This window comes from Cervus canadensis, chromosome 24 (genome assembly GCF_019320065.1).
Source record: "Cervus canadensis isolate Bull #8, Minnesota chromosome 24, ASM1932006v1, whole genome shotgun sequence".
Lineage (NCBI taxonomy): Eukaryota > Metazoa > Chordata > Mammalia > Artiodactyla > Cervidae > Cervus > Cervus canadensis.
The window spans coordinates 16,142,752-16,155,044 of record NC_057409.1 but is presented as its reverse complement, the minus strand read 5'-3'; positions in this window follow the sequence as shown (position 1 = coordinate 16,155,044).

The following is a 12,293-nucleotide window of genomic DNA, read 5'->3' as shown; positions in this document are numbered from 1 at the left end:
CAAACCTCTGACCTCGACATCTACCCACTTCTTATCAGATGACCTTGCCTTTTAGTTCACAAGGAAATGGAAGGATTCATGCAGGGTCACCTTCTGCTCCCAATGGAAGACCCCTGGGACTTCCCTGGTGGTTCAGTGGTTAAGACTCTGCTTCCATAGCAGGGGGAGTCGGTTGGATCCCTGTTTGGGGAACTACGATCCTGCATGCCTCATAGTGTAGCAAAATAAAAAAATAAATAAAAATGAAATGGAAGACCCACCCTCCCTCCTCTCTAAGGTAGCCACTCCATCCAAGTCTGAGAGCCCCCAAAGTTCTCTCTTCTGTGCTCAACGTCTATCTGTTGTTTCCCTACCCCTTCTCGATGTTCATTTAAATGGACTCAAGTCTCTCACACATTAAAAACAAATACAAGCAAAAAGCCTCCTTCAATTCTGTGGTCCTCTGCAGCTACTGCTGTCTTTACTCTGGGCTTCAGACCCCAAGCATCTGAGAGCATCATTTACTTCCTGTCTCTCATTCCTGTCTCTGGTGAACTCCTCAGTCCACTGACCCCGCTTCCACCCCCATCAGCCTCTGGTCTGGATGATGGGAAACTGGGCTGTGCTCGGTCCTCTGTTCTGTCCTCCCATTCTAACCACCGCAGGCTCAGTCAACATGGGGCAGAACTCAGCTAGGACAGGACGTGGCTCAGCGTATCCACATCCACATAGTGCCCACGGGAGGAAGACTAAGAGCAAGGAGGTTGTGAAGGTGGCCACCTGTCGCCCTTCCACAGTGACCAGTCAGGACTCTGGGTCTCTCCACCGATGAACCAGCAGGGATGCAGGAGAAGAAACTGGTAGTTACTATAAGAGAAGCAAATGTCACTTCCCATCAGTGGACCAGACCCTGAGTTCAGCCACCTGCTTCAGCACTTCCCCCATTGCAAGCTCACAGCCTGGAGGAGACTTACGGGGTCACTTACCAAGTAGAATGTACGATGAGAACTGAGGCAAGGGGCTTCCCTGGAGGCGCAGTGGATAAGAATCGGCCTGCCAATGCAAGAGACATGGGTTCCATCCCCGGTCTGGGAGGATCCCACGTGCTGCGGAGCAACTGAGCCCATGTACCACAACATCGAGTCTGTGCTCTTAGAGCCCGGGAACCACAACTGCTGAAGCCCGCATGCCCTAAGCCCATGCTCCACAAGAGAAATCATCGCAACAAAGTGTAGCCCCAGCTCTCTACAAGTAGAGAAAAGCCCACACAGCAATGAAGACTCAGCCCAGTCAAAACTAAATAAATAAAATTAAAAATAATAATAATTAAACCATTCCTGGTGGCACAGATGGTAAAGAATCTGCCCACAATGCAGGAGACCCAGGTTCAATCCCTGGGTCAGAAAGATCCCCTGGAGTAGGAAATGGCACCCCATTCCAGTACTCTTGCCTGAAGAATTCTGTCGACAGAGGAACCTGGTGGGCCACAGGCCATGGGGTTGCAAAGAGTCAGACATGATTGAGTGACGTTTAAAAAAAAGAATTGAGGTGAGCACGCAACTGAGGTACAGAAGACTGAGGTCAGGAGCTGTGTATTAAGAAATTTGGCCTCCCCTGTAAGAAAGATCTGGCCTGGGTCTCTTTGTCCTGGATCCTGGGAGGGAAACTCCAAGCTCTTGGAATCTCCTAAGTAACATGAGATTATCTGTTATTCATGGTGGGACTCTGGACCACAGCATATACTTTATTCTAACAAAGTGACTTATCACGTGATGTCAGCTCATCCTCCAGGGAAGGAGGTTGGGCTGGTGATAGCGTCCAGTCAAGGTGCCCCTGATTCATGCCTCCGTGGTGAAACTCCCGTCTGAATGCTGGACACGGAGGCTTAGTGAGCTTTCCAGGTTGGCAATTCTCTGTGCGTTTTGTCACACGTCATGGCTGGGAGGGGCAATGCCACTTATGTCTCCACAGGGAAATGATGGGCAAAGCTCTACACTCGGACATCCCTGGATGCCACCGTTCTACTCCTGGTTCTAATTTGTATCCTTCCATGTAATAAATGTGGCTGTTGGCATAGTAGTTTTCAGTGAGTTCTGTGAGTCATTCTAGCAAATTATCAGACCTGAGAGTGGTGGTGAGTACCATGAAATTTGTAGCCTTGAGGACCCTGAAATTTGTAGCCAGCTGATCTAAAGTAAAGGTGGTCCCGGGGCCCCTGAACACGCAGCTGGTGCCTGCAGTAGGGGCAGTCTTGGTGGTGGAGGAGGTGGGGGGTTTCCCTCGAATAGTACAGTTGGCTGAACTTGATGCAGCTGGTGTGAGAAGTCTCAGGCACATGTGATGGTCTGGAGGGCTCTGCCTTTAACCTTGGACCTTGGCTAGCTCCCAGGCAGGGCAGTTCCATTCCTACCTTATCCCAATGGGACCACTGCAAGTGGGCAGCATGCTATCTGACCTTCTCCATGGCCAGGACCCTGGCCTAGATTCACAGTCCCTGATGTCTTAGAGCAATTGCAATAGTCGGACTAGAACCTTTTATTTTTGTCTTCACTTTGCCTGACTGAGTGATGCCTGAAACAGGAGATGAGACTGAAAGACTCGAGGTGGGGGTAGGGGGAATAAAACTTGCAACTTCACCTTCACTGACTTTTAAGCTTCCTTTGATTGCAAACACAGGCAACAAACCACAGTAATCTTAGCAGTTCTGTGACTGTCACTATCAATCAGGGTTTTAAGCAGAGAAGCTGTCAGCAGAGGATACAGTTAATGCTTCATCTTTGCAGTAGTTATGTTCTATAAAATCGTTGCACACACTGGATTAGTGAACACAAAAGCATTGCTCCTGGGGAAAATGTCATCAACCAATCAATACATAACCTTGCTTACATGTGTTTCTGTTTAAAGACACACGTACATATGTCTAATTTCACATATATGTTGATTCATTAACATTGAACTGAGAGCCAACAGTGCCATAACTCAGGCCTGAGCGAAGCTCATCTGACACATTTTCCCCTTAAGGCACACGGCACACAGCTTAGAACTGTATACACCACTTCAGCACTGTGTGTGGGACCACCTCAAACGGCAAAATCACCAACACGAAGGACAAAAATGCAAAACCATGGCACTAAATGGATTGTCAAAAGGACACTTGCCTCAGTTTGAGAGCTGAACCGAAAAGGCAGAGTCGGGACTTCCCTCGAGGTCCAGTGGTTAAAATGTTGCACTTCCACTCTGGGGGCTCAGGTTCGATCCCTGGTCAGGGAACTAAGAGCCCATATGCCACGCGACATGGCAAAAAAGAAAAAAAGGCAGGGTCCAAAAAAAAAAAACCACAAAGCAGGGTCACCTTATTCGACTTCACTAGCTGCACATTGGATGTCTCACAAGTTCTGCCTCTCTGCACATGTCCTGGAGGACCATGTGAATGATCTTGTATGATCTTGAAAATACCATGTGCATGGATTTGGGGGCTACAAGTAGATTTTAGCAAGTGGTTGAATTTGCAAATACAAAATCAAAAAATAATAATGAGAATCAGCTGTATATATCAAGAGATTTATTGCATTATAAGTGTAAGGAAATGGCTTCCAGGCTTATGGGGGTGGGCATGTCCCAATCCCGGAGAAGGCAATGGCACCCCACTCCAGTACTCTAGCCTGGAAAATCCCATGGATGGAGAAGCCTGGTGGGTTGCAGTCCATGGGGTCGCTACGAGTTGGACACGACTAAGTGACTTCACTTTCATTTTTCACTTTCATGCATTGGAGAAGGAAATGGCAACCCACTCCAGTGTTCTTGCCTGGAGAATCCCAGGGACGGGGGAGCCTGGTGGGCCGCCGTCTATGGGGTCACACAGAGTCGGACACGACTGAAGCGACTTAGCAGCAGCAGCAGCATGTCCCAAATCCATAGGGCAGGCTGTTGGGAAGGGACAGGGCTGGAAGTACATGGACAGAATTTCTTTGGGGAATCTAACACTCTGCTCTTAAAGCCTTTCAACTGTTTGAAATTAGTCCCACCCAGAGGATCTAGGATAATCTCCTTGACTTAAAATCAACTGTCTATGGACTCTCAGCCCATCTAACAAATTTCTTCTCTGCAACACCCAGTTTAGTGCTTGACTAAAGAACTGGGGTCTCTCGCTTGGCCAGGCTGACACATCAGAAGACCAGCAAGGTCTCTGTAAGAAGTCACATATAGGAGTAATACTGAAGTACGATACAGAGGATGCATTATCTGGTTTCACTTTTTATTTATTTATTTATTTATTTTTAACTGAAGGATAATTGCTTTACACTATTGCATTGCTTTTTCCATACACCAACATGAATCAGTCATAACGGTTTCGCTTTTAGTAAGGAGCGTGACAGGATACAAAAGCCACAGTGTTTCCTGTACTGAAAAATTCTTGTGAGTGGAATAATGGAATCAGCAAAATGGAAAGGGCACGACACATCTATCCGTCCTGAAAATGCATTAAAAGATGTTGGGGTGGGGGTGGTGGTTATGTAAGGAAAACTAAATTCAAAAAAGCTGGATCACTTCCAACACTTGGAGTTGCTATGTCACAGTAAGCTTTTATTGGAGCATCCTCCAAATTGCTCACCAGGGGCCCAGAGGAAAATCTCCCATGCCATCGGAGGGACATATTAGACTCCAATGGCACGTGCACAGAAATTATCAGGGATTGGATCAGAAGGAAACGCTGGAAGCAGTTACCCTGTCATGTGGTGTGATACATTCTAGAATAGATGACATGTCTTTCAACATTTTGAAGCAGGTCTTTGAGGACAGAGCTGCCTCATCAGTCCCAACTGAGGGATTTTCTTGTTTGCCTCACTGTTGGTGTGCTGGCAGTACCAAAGAATCCTTACTTTCTGAGTGGCTTTTGCAAACTATAAAGACTGTGGACATTTTGGAAGCAGTAAAAAGGGTCTTTGCCAAATAGAACTTTGCCTGGGAAGAAAAGCTTCATTCTTTGCCCAGATAGACCTCCTGCAAAGCTGATTTCATCTGGACTTGGTGATGAAACTCTCCATGTCGCCATCTCTCAGTGCACAGGCAGTAAAGACTTCTCCGACGTCTCTGAAAGATGTTTTGTCAACATTCATAAAGTCAGCAACTTCTGAAGAAACAGGTCCCTCAATCACTGCATTTGCAAAAAGCTTGTCAGGAAATGGGAACAGAGTCCAGAAAGTGCTCCTCACTGGCTTTCAAAGGACAAGTGCTTTATTCAAACAAACAGCAGAAGTCTTACTGTCTTCTGAAAGAAAAAGAAAGGCACTTCTGGCAACGCTTTGAACAAAAAAATTTTATCCTTGAGTTGGATTACTTAGATATATTTAACCATATGAATGAGACTTCTCTGAGGTCCCAAAGTCATCATTTATGATGCTCCTAAAAATCCACAAACTGACAATATGGAAGGAGAATATAGTGCCAACAACACCTTTGCAAATGATCTGGGCTGGGAAAGTGTTCTCTTAGGATAGAGACCAGACACAAAATATCAATTTCTTTGCAAAGAAAAATTTGCCAACACCTAGCAACAGTTCATAACTCTTTCAAAAGTTATTTCAATCGTTGTTTGTTGTTGTTTAGTCACTAAGTCTTGTCTAATTCTTGCTACTCCATGGACTATAGCCTGCCAGTCTCCTCTGTCCAGAGGAGATTTGCCAGGCAAGAATACTGGAATGGGTTGCCATTCCTTCTCCGGAGTATCTTCCTGACCCAGGGATCGAACCTGTGTCTCATGTATTGCAGTGCTGATTCTCAGCACTGATCCTGGTGCTGAGCAACCAGGGAAGATTTCAATCTTTAGGGCATCATCAAAATTGAACCATGAATCCACAATCTTTTCTTTCTGAGACAGTGTATTTCTGAATTGTGATCTAGCTAAAGAACTCATTTTTCTTAGAACAAAAGTACTTATAACAAGTAGAGTTTAACTAAAAGAGCCTTGAAGAATGCTGGTATTCTTTGAGAAAAGCCTGTCTTCTTCTAGTAAAGAAAGCCCTGGAAGCTTAGATATTTATCTATGAAAGTGAAGATTTTCAAGACTTATACCACTGAACTGGAGAAGGAAATGGCAACCCACTCCAGTATTCTTGCCTAAAGAATCCCATGGACAGAGGAGCCTGGCAGGCTACAGTCCATGGTGTTGCAAGAGTCAGACACAATTGAGCAACTAACCCACCACCATACCATTGAAACAGAAAATTGAAATCAATTGGATGTAAAAAATTGTGTGTGTATTGTCTTGTCAAAGACCACCCTATAATTTTTTTAAGTTCATGTATTTACTTTTCTAATTGAAATATAACTAATGTACAATATTACATAAGTTACAGGTATATAATATAGTGATTCACAATTTTTAAAGGTTATACTCCATTTATAGGTAAGATTAAACACTGGCTATATTTCCTGTGTTGTACAATATATCCTTGTAGTTATATAGTATAGTGCTTTATTTCAAACTAAATAACAACTTTAACACCAATATGTCTTTAAAAACTAAAATTTAACTTTAATTTGCTTGTCCATTTTAAAAGTCAATGTATAATTTGCATTCAATAAAATGCACAAATCATAATGTTCAGTTTTATGAGTTTTGACAATTGCTCAATCTGTAACCACCACCACAATCAAGATTTAGACTATTTCCATCACCTCAGAAATTCCCTTGAGGTTCTTTCCACTCAATCCCCTCCCATCCCCAGAGGCAACCACTGTTCCAATTTGTATTTAAAAGTGATTGGTTTTGCTTGTTCATTCTGCCTTCTATCACTGGATATACTATTTTTAAGTCATCCATGTTTTGAGTATTTAAGGCGTTTGTTCCCTTCTATTGCTGAGGAGCATTCCATTGCATTATACCACAGTTGATTCATCCATTCTCCTTTTGATGGACATTTGAGTGGTTTCCAGTTTGGGGCTATTATGAACAAAGCTGCTGCAAGCATTTTTGTACAAGACTTTTTTCGTGGACATATTATATAATGTTTCCTCCTGAGTACATATTTAGGAGTGGAATTGATGAGGCACCAGGTAGGTATATCTTTAACGTCACCTTATTATAAACTTTCAGTGTAGGTGTACATTTAACTTTATAACAAACAGTCAAGTGCTTTCCAAAATGGCTATATAGGCACACCTTGGAGATATTGCAGGTTCGGTTCCAGATCGCTGTGATAAAGCAGATATCGCAATAAAGTAAGTCATGTGAATTTTTTTGGTTTCCCAATGCATATAGAAGTTATGATAACCATCATCAGTGAGTTGTAATCTTTATCCTGGTGGAGGGTCTTGCCTCTGTGTTGATAGCTGGTGGTTGTTGCTGAAGATTGGGGTGGCTGTGCAATTTCTTAAAATAAGACAACAATGAAGTTTGCCACATCAATTGACTCTTCCTTTCACGAGTGATTTCTCGTAGCATGTGATGCTGTTTGATAACATTTTATCAACAGTAGAACTTTCAACATTGGAGTCGGTCCTCCCAGACCATGCTACTGCTTTATCAACTAAGTTTCTGTCATATTCTAAATCCTTTGTTGTAATTTCAACAATCTCCACAGCATCTTCACCAGGAGTAGTTTCCATCTCAAGAAACCACTTTCTTTGCTCATCCATAAGAAGCAACTCCTCACCTGTTAAAGTGTTATCATGAGACTGCAGCAACTCAGTCACATCTTCAGGCTCCACTTTTTTAAAAATAATTTTATTTATTTATTTTTATTTTTGGCTGTGCCGGGTCTTTATTGCTGCGTGGGCTTTCCTCTAGACTTCCCCAGTGGCTCAGCAGTAAAAAATCCACCTGCAATGCAGGAGTTGCAGGAAATGCAGGTTCGATCCTTGGGTCATGAAGACTCCCCTGGAGGAGGACAGGGCAACCCACTCCAGTATTCTTGCCTGGAGAATCCCATGGACAGAGGAGCTTGGAGGGCTACAGTCCTTGGGGTCTAAAAGAGTCAGACACAACTGAAGCGACTTAGCATGCACACATGGGCTTTTCTCTAGCTGTGACAAGCAGAAGCTCCTCTCTAATTGCAGTGTGAGGGCTTCTCATTATGGTGGCTTCTCATTGCAGAACATGGGCTCTATCTAGAACATGGGTTTCAGTAGCTGTGGCACAAGGGCTTAGTTGCTCCATGACATGTGGGATCTTCCCAGACCAGGTATTGAACCTGTGTCCCTACATTGACAGGTGGATTCTTAACCACTGGACCACCAGGCAAGTCTGAGGTTCCACTTCTAATTCTACTTCTCTTGCTATTTCTGCCACATCTGCAGTTACTTCCTCCACTGAAGTACTGAGATAGCACTACACAGATTTTCAACTGTGAGGAGGGTTGGAACCCCCAGTCCATGCATTGTTCAAGAGTCAACTGTATGTTACCCAGATCCATCAGAGGAATCACAATCTATGGCAGCTATAGCATATGAAATATGTTTCTTAAACAATAAAACTCGAAAATCGAAATTACTCCTTAATCCATGTGTTGCAGAATGGATGCTGGCGGACTTCCCTGGTGGTACAATGGATGAGAATCTGACTGCCAATGCAGGGGACACAGGTTTGATCCCTGGTCTGGGAAGATCCCACATGCTTCAGAGCAACTAAACTCGTGCATCTTAACTGATGAAGCCTGTGCACACATAGAGCCTGTGCTCCACAAGAAGAGAAGCCATTGCAATGAGCCCGTGCACAACTAGAGAAAGCCCACTCATGGCAATGAAAACCCAGTGCAATCAAAAATAAGTAAATAATTTTTTCCAAAAAAAAAATGGCTGCTGCATTAGCAGACATGAAAACAACACAAATTTCATCGTACATCTTCATCAGCACTCTTGGGTGACCATGTGTATCATCAGTGAGCAGTAATATTTTGAAAGGAATTTTTTTTTCTGGGCAGTAGTTTTTAGCAGTGGGTTTAAAATACTCAGCAAACCATGTTGTAAGGTACTGTACTATCATCCAGACTTTGTCATTCCATTTATAAAGCATGGACAGAGTAGATTTAGCATAATCCTTAAGGGCCTCAGGGTTTTAGAAACGGTAAACGAACTTCGGTTTCAACTTGAAGTCACCAGTTGCTTTAGCCCCTAACAAGAAAGTCTGCCTGTCCTCTGAGGCATTGACTTCTCATCTCCAGCTTTGAAAGTCCTAGATGGCATCTTCTTCCATTATAAGGGTGTTCCCTGACATCCAGTGGTTAGGACTGGGGGTTTTCACTGCCAAGGGTGTGGGTTCAATCCCTCATTGGGGAGCTAAGACCCTGCAAGCAATAAAAAAGAAAAATATATTTTTAAAAAAACTGGTTTTGTCTACATTGAAAATCCATTGTTTAGTGTGCTGCGCTACATCGCTTCATTTCCTTCTCCAGGGGATCTTCCTGACCCAGGAACCAAGTCAGGTCACCTGCATTGGCAGACAGATTCTTTACCTCTAGCGCCACCTGGGAAGTCCCACCAGGGACTTTGTTTTGTGTAGCCGCCTTCATTCAGCATCCTTGCTGGATCTCCTGGTTCACTGGCTACAGCTTCTACGTCAGCACTTGCTGCTTCACCTTGCAGTTCTATGTTGTGGGGAGACCGACCGTCACTCCTTAAAACCTCATGAACCAACCTCTGCCGGCTTCACACTGTTCTTCTGCAGCTTCCTCACCTCCCTCAGCCTTCACAGAAGTAAAGAGAGCTGGGGCTTTGATTAGGATTGGGCTTTGGCTTAAGGGAGGGCTTCCCTGGTGGCTCAGATGGTAAAGAACCTGCCTGCAATGCAAGAGACTCAGGGTCAATCCTGGGTTGGAAAGACCCACTCCAGTACTCTTGCCTGGAGATTTCCATGCGACAGAGGGGCCTGGCAGGCCACAGTCCATGGGGTCGCAAAGTTTACAACTGAGAAATTTCACTTTTGGGCTTAAAGGAATGCTGTGGCTCATTTGGTCTTCTCTCCAGACCACTGAGACATTCTCCATGTCAGCAGCAAGGCTGCTTCACTTTCTCTTTACTCATGTGTCCATGAGTCGCACTTTTAATTTCCTTCAGAAACTTTTCTGCATTCACAACTTGGTTAACTGTTCGGTGCCAGAGGCCTACTTTTCAGCCTGTCTCAGCTCTCCACATGCCTTTCTCACTAAGCTTAATCATTCCTAGTCTTGTATTTAAATTGATGGACATGTGACTCTTCCTTTTGCTTGAGCACTTAGAGGTCATTGTAGGGTTATCATTAATAATTGGCTTCATTTCAATATTGCAACTCAGGGAACAGGGAGGCCTGAGGAGAGGGAGAGAGATGGAAGGACAGTCCATAGGGGAAGCAGCCAGAATACACACACATTAAATTTGCAGTCCTATGTGAATCTGGTTCACTATGCCTCAAAACAATTACAATAGTAACATCAAAGGTCACTGATCACAGGGACTTCCCTGGAAGTCCAGAGGTTAAGACTCTGGCTTCCACTGCAGGGGACTCAGTTGGGGAGCTGGGATCCCACACACCATACCATGAGATGCAGCCAAAAAGTGAAAAGAAAAAAAAAATTAAAGCACAATAAAACAAGGTGTACCTCGGGAGTTCCCTGGTCACCCAGTGGTTAAAGATTCCAGATTTTCACTGCTGAGGCCTGGGTTCAACCTCTGGTTGGGGAACTGAGATCCCACAAACCAGGTGGCATGGCCAAAAAAAAAAAGTAAATAAATAAATAACATGGGTGCCTATACATTTACATTCTGCCAGTAATATTTGAGCTCTTTAGCTCTATATTCTTGACCACATTTGGCATTGTCAGTAGTTTTAACTATAGCCCCGCTGCTGGGTCTGTACTGGTATCTTGTTGCAGTTTTGTATTTCTCTGATGAAGACTAATGTGTTTTTTCATGTGTTTTTTTTCTAACCAGATAGCTTCTTTCTTAAAGTGCCTGTTCAAGACACTTGCTTTCTTACTGTCCCATCTAACCCTTGTTCTTCTACCTTATTTTAGGTTATTTTTTCACATTTCGCCACTTGGAATTAGTATTCTATATTCTCTATTGACTCTTCAGCTATCCCTCTTCATGTTATTTTATTTAATGGTTGCTCTGGGAATTGCCATCTGAACCACCAGGAGGTCCAAGAAAAAGAAATGCAAGAAGACAAAGTGGTTGTCTGAGGAGGCTTTACAAATAGCTGAGAAAAGAAGAGAAGTGACAGGCAAAGGAGAAAGGGAAAATATACCCAACTGAGTGCAGAGTTCCAGAGAACAGCAAGGAGAAATAAGAAAACCTTCTTAAGTGAACAGTGCAAAGAAATAGAGGATAACAATAGAATGGGAAAGACTAGAGATCTTTTCAAGAACATTAGAGTACCAAGGGAACATTTCAAGCAAAGATGGGCACAGTAAAGGGCAGAAACAGTAAGTATCTAACAGAAGCAGAAGAGATCAAGAAGAGGTGGCAAGAACACACAGAACTATACAAAAAAGATCTTAATGACCCGGATAATCATGATGGTGTGATCACTCACCTAGAGTCAGACATCCTGGAGTGTGAAGTCAAGTGGGCCTGAGGAAGCATCACTACGAACAAAGCTAGTAGAGGATGATGGAAGTCCAGCTAAGCTATTTCAAATCCTAAAAGATGATGCTGTGAAAGTGCTGCACTCAGTATGCCAGCAAATTTGGGGAAAACTCAGCAATGGCCACAGGACTGGAAAAGGTTTTCATTCCAATCCCAAAGAAAGGCAATGCCAAACAATGTTCAAACTATCACACAATTGCACTCATCTCACACACTAGCAAAGTAATGCTCAAAAACAAGCCAGGCTTCAACAATATGCGAACCGAGAACTTCCAGATGTTCAAGCTGATTTAGAAAAGGCAGAGGAACCAGAGATCAAATTGCCAACATCTGTTGGATCATAGAAAAAGCAAGAGAGTTCCAAAAAACATCTATTTCTGCTTTATAAACTATGCCAAAGCCTTTGACTGTGCAGATCACAACAAACTGTGGAAAATTCTTTAAGAGGTGGGAATACCAGACCACCTTACCTATCTCCTGAGAAACCTGTACATAGACCAAGAAGCAACAGTTAGAACCGGATATGTAACAATGGCCTAGTTCAAGATTGGGAAAGGAGTATGACAGGGCTGTATATTGTAACCCTGCTTGTTTAACTTATATGCAGAGTACCTCATGTAAAATGCCTGGTTGGATGAATCACAAGCTGGTATCAAGATTTCTGGGAGAAATATCAATAACCTCAGATATGCAGATGATACCATTCTAATGCCTGAAAGTGAAGAGGAACTAAAGAACCTCTTGAGGGTGAA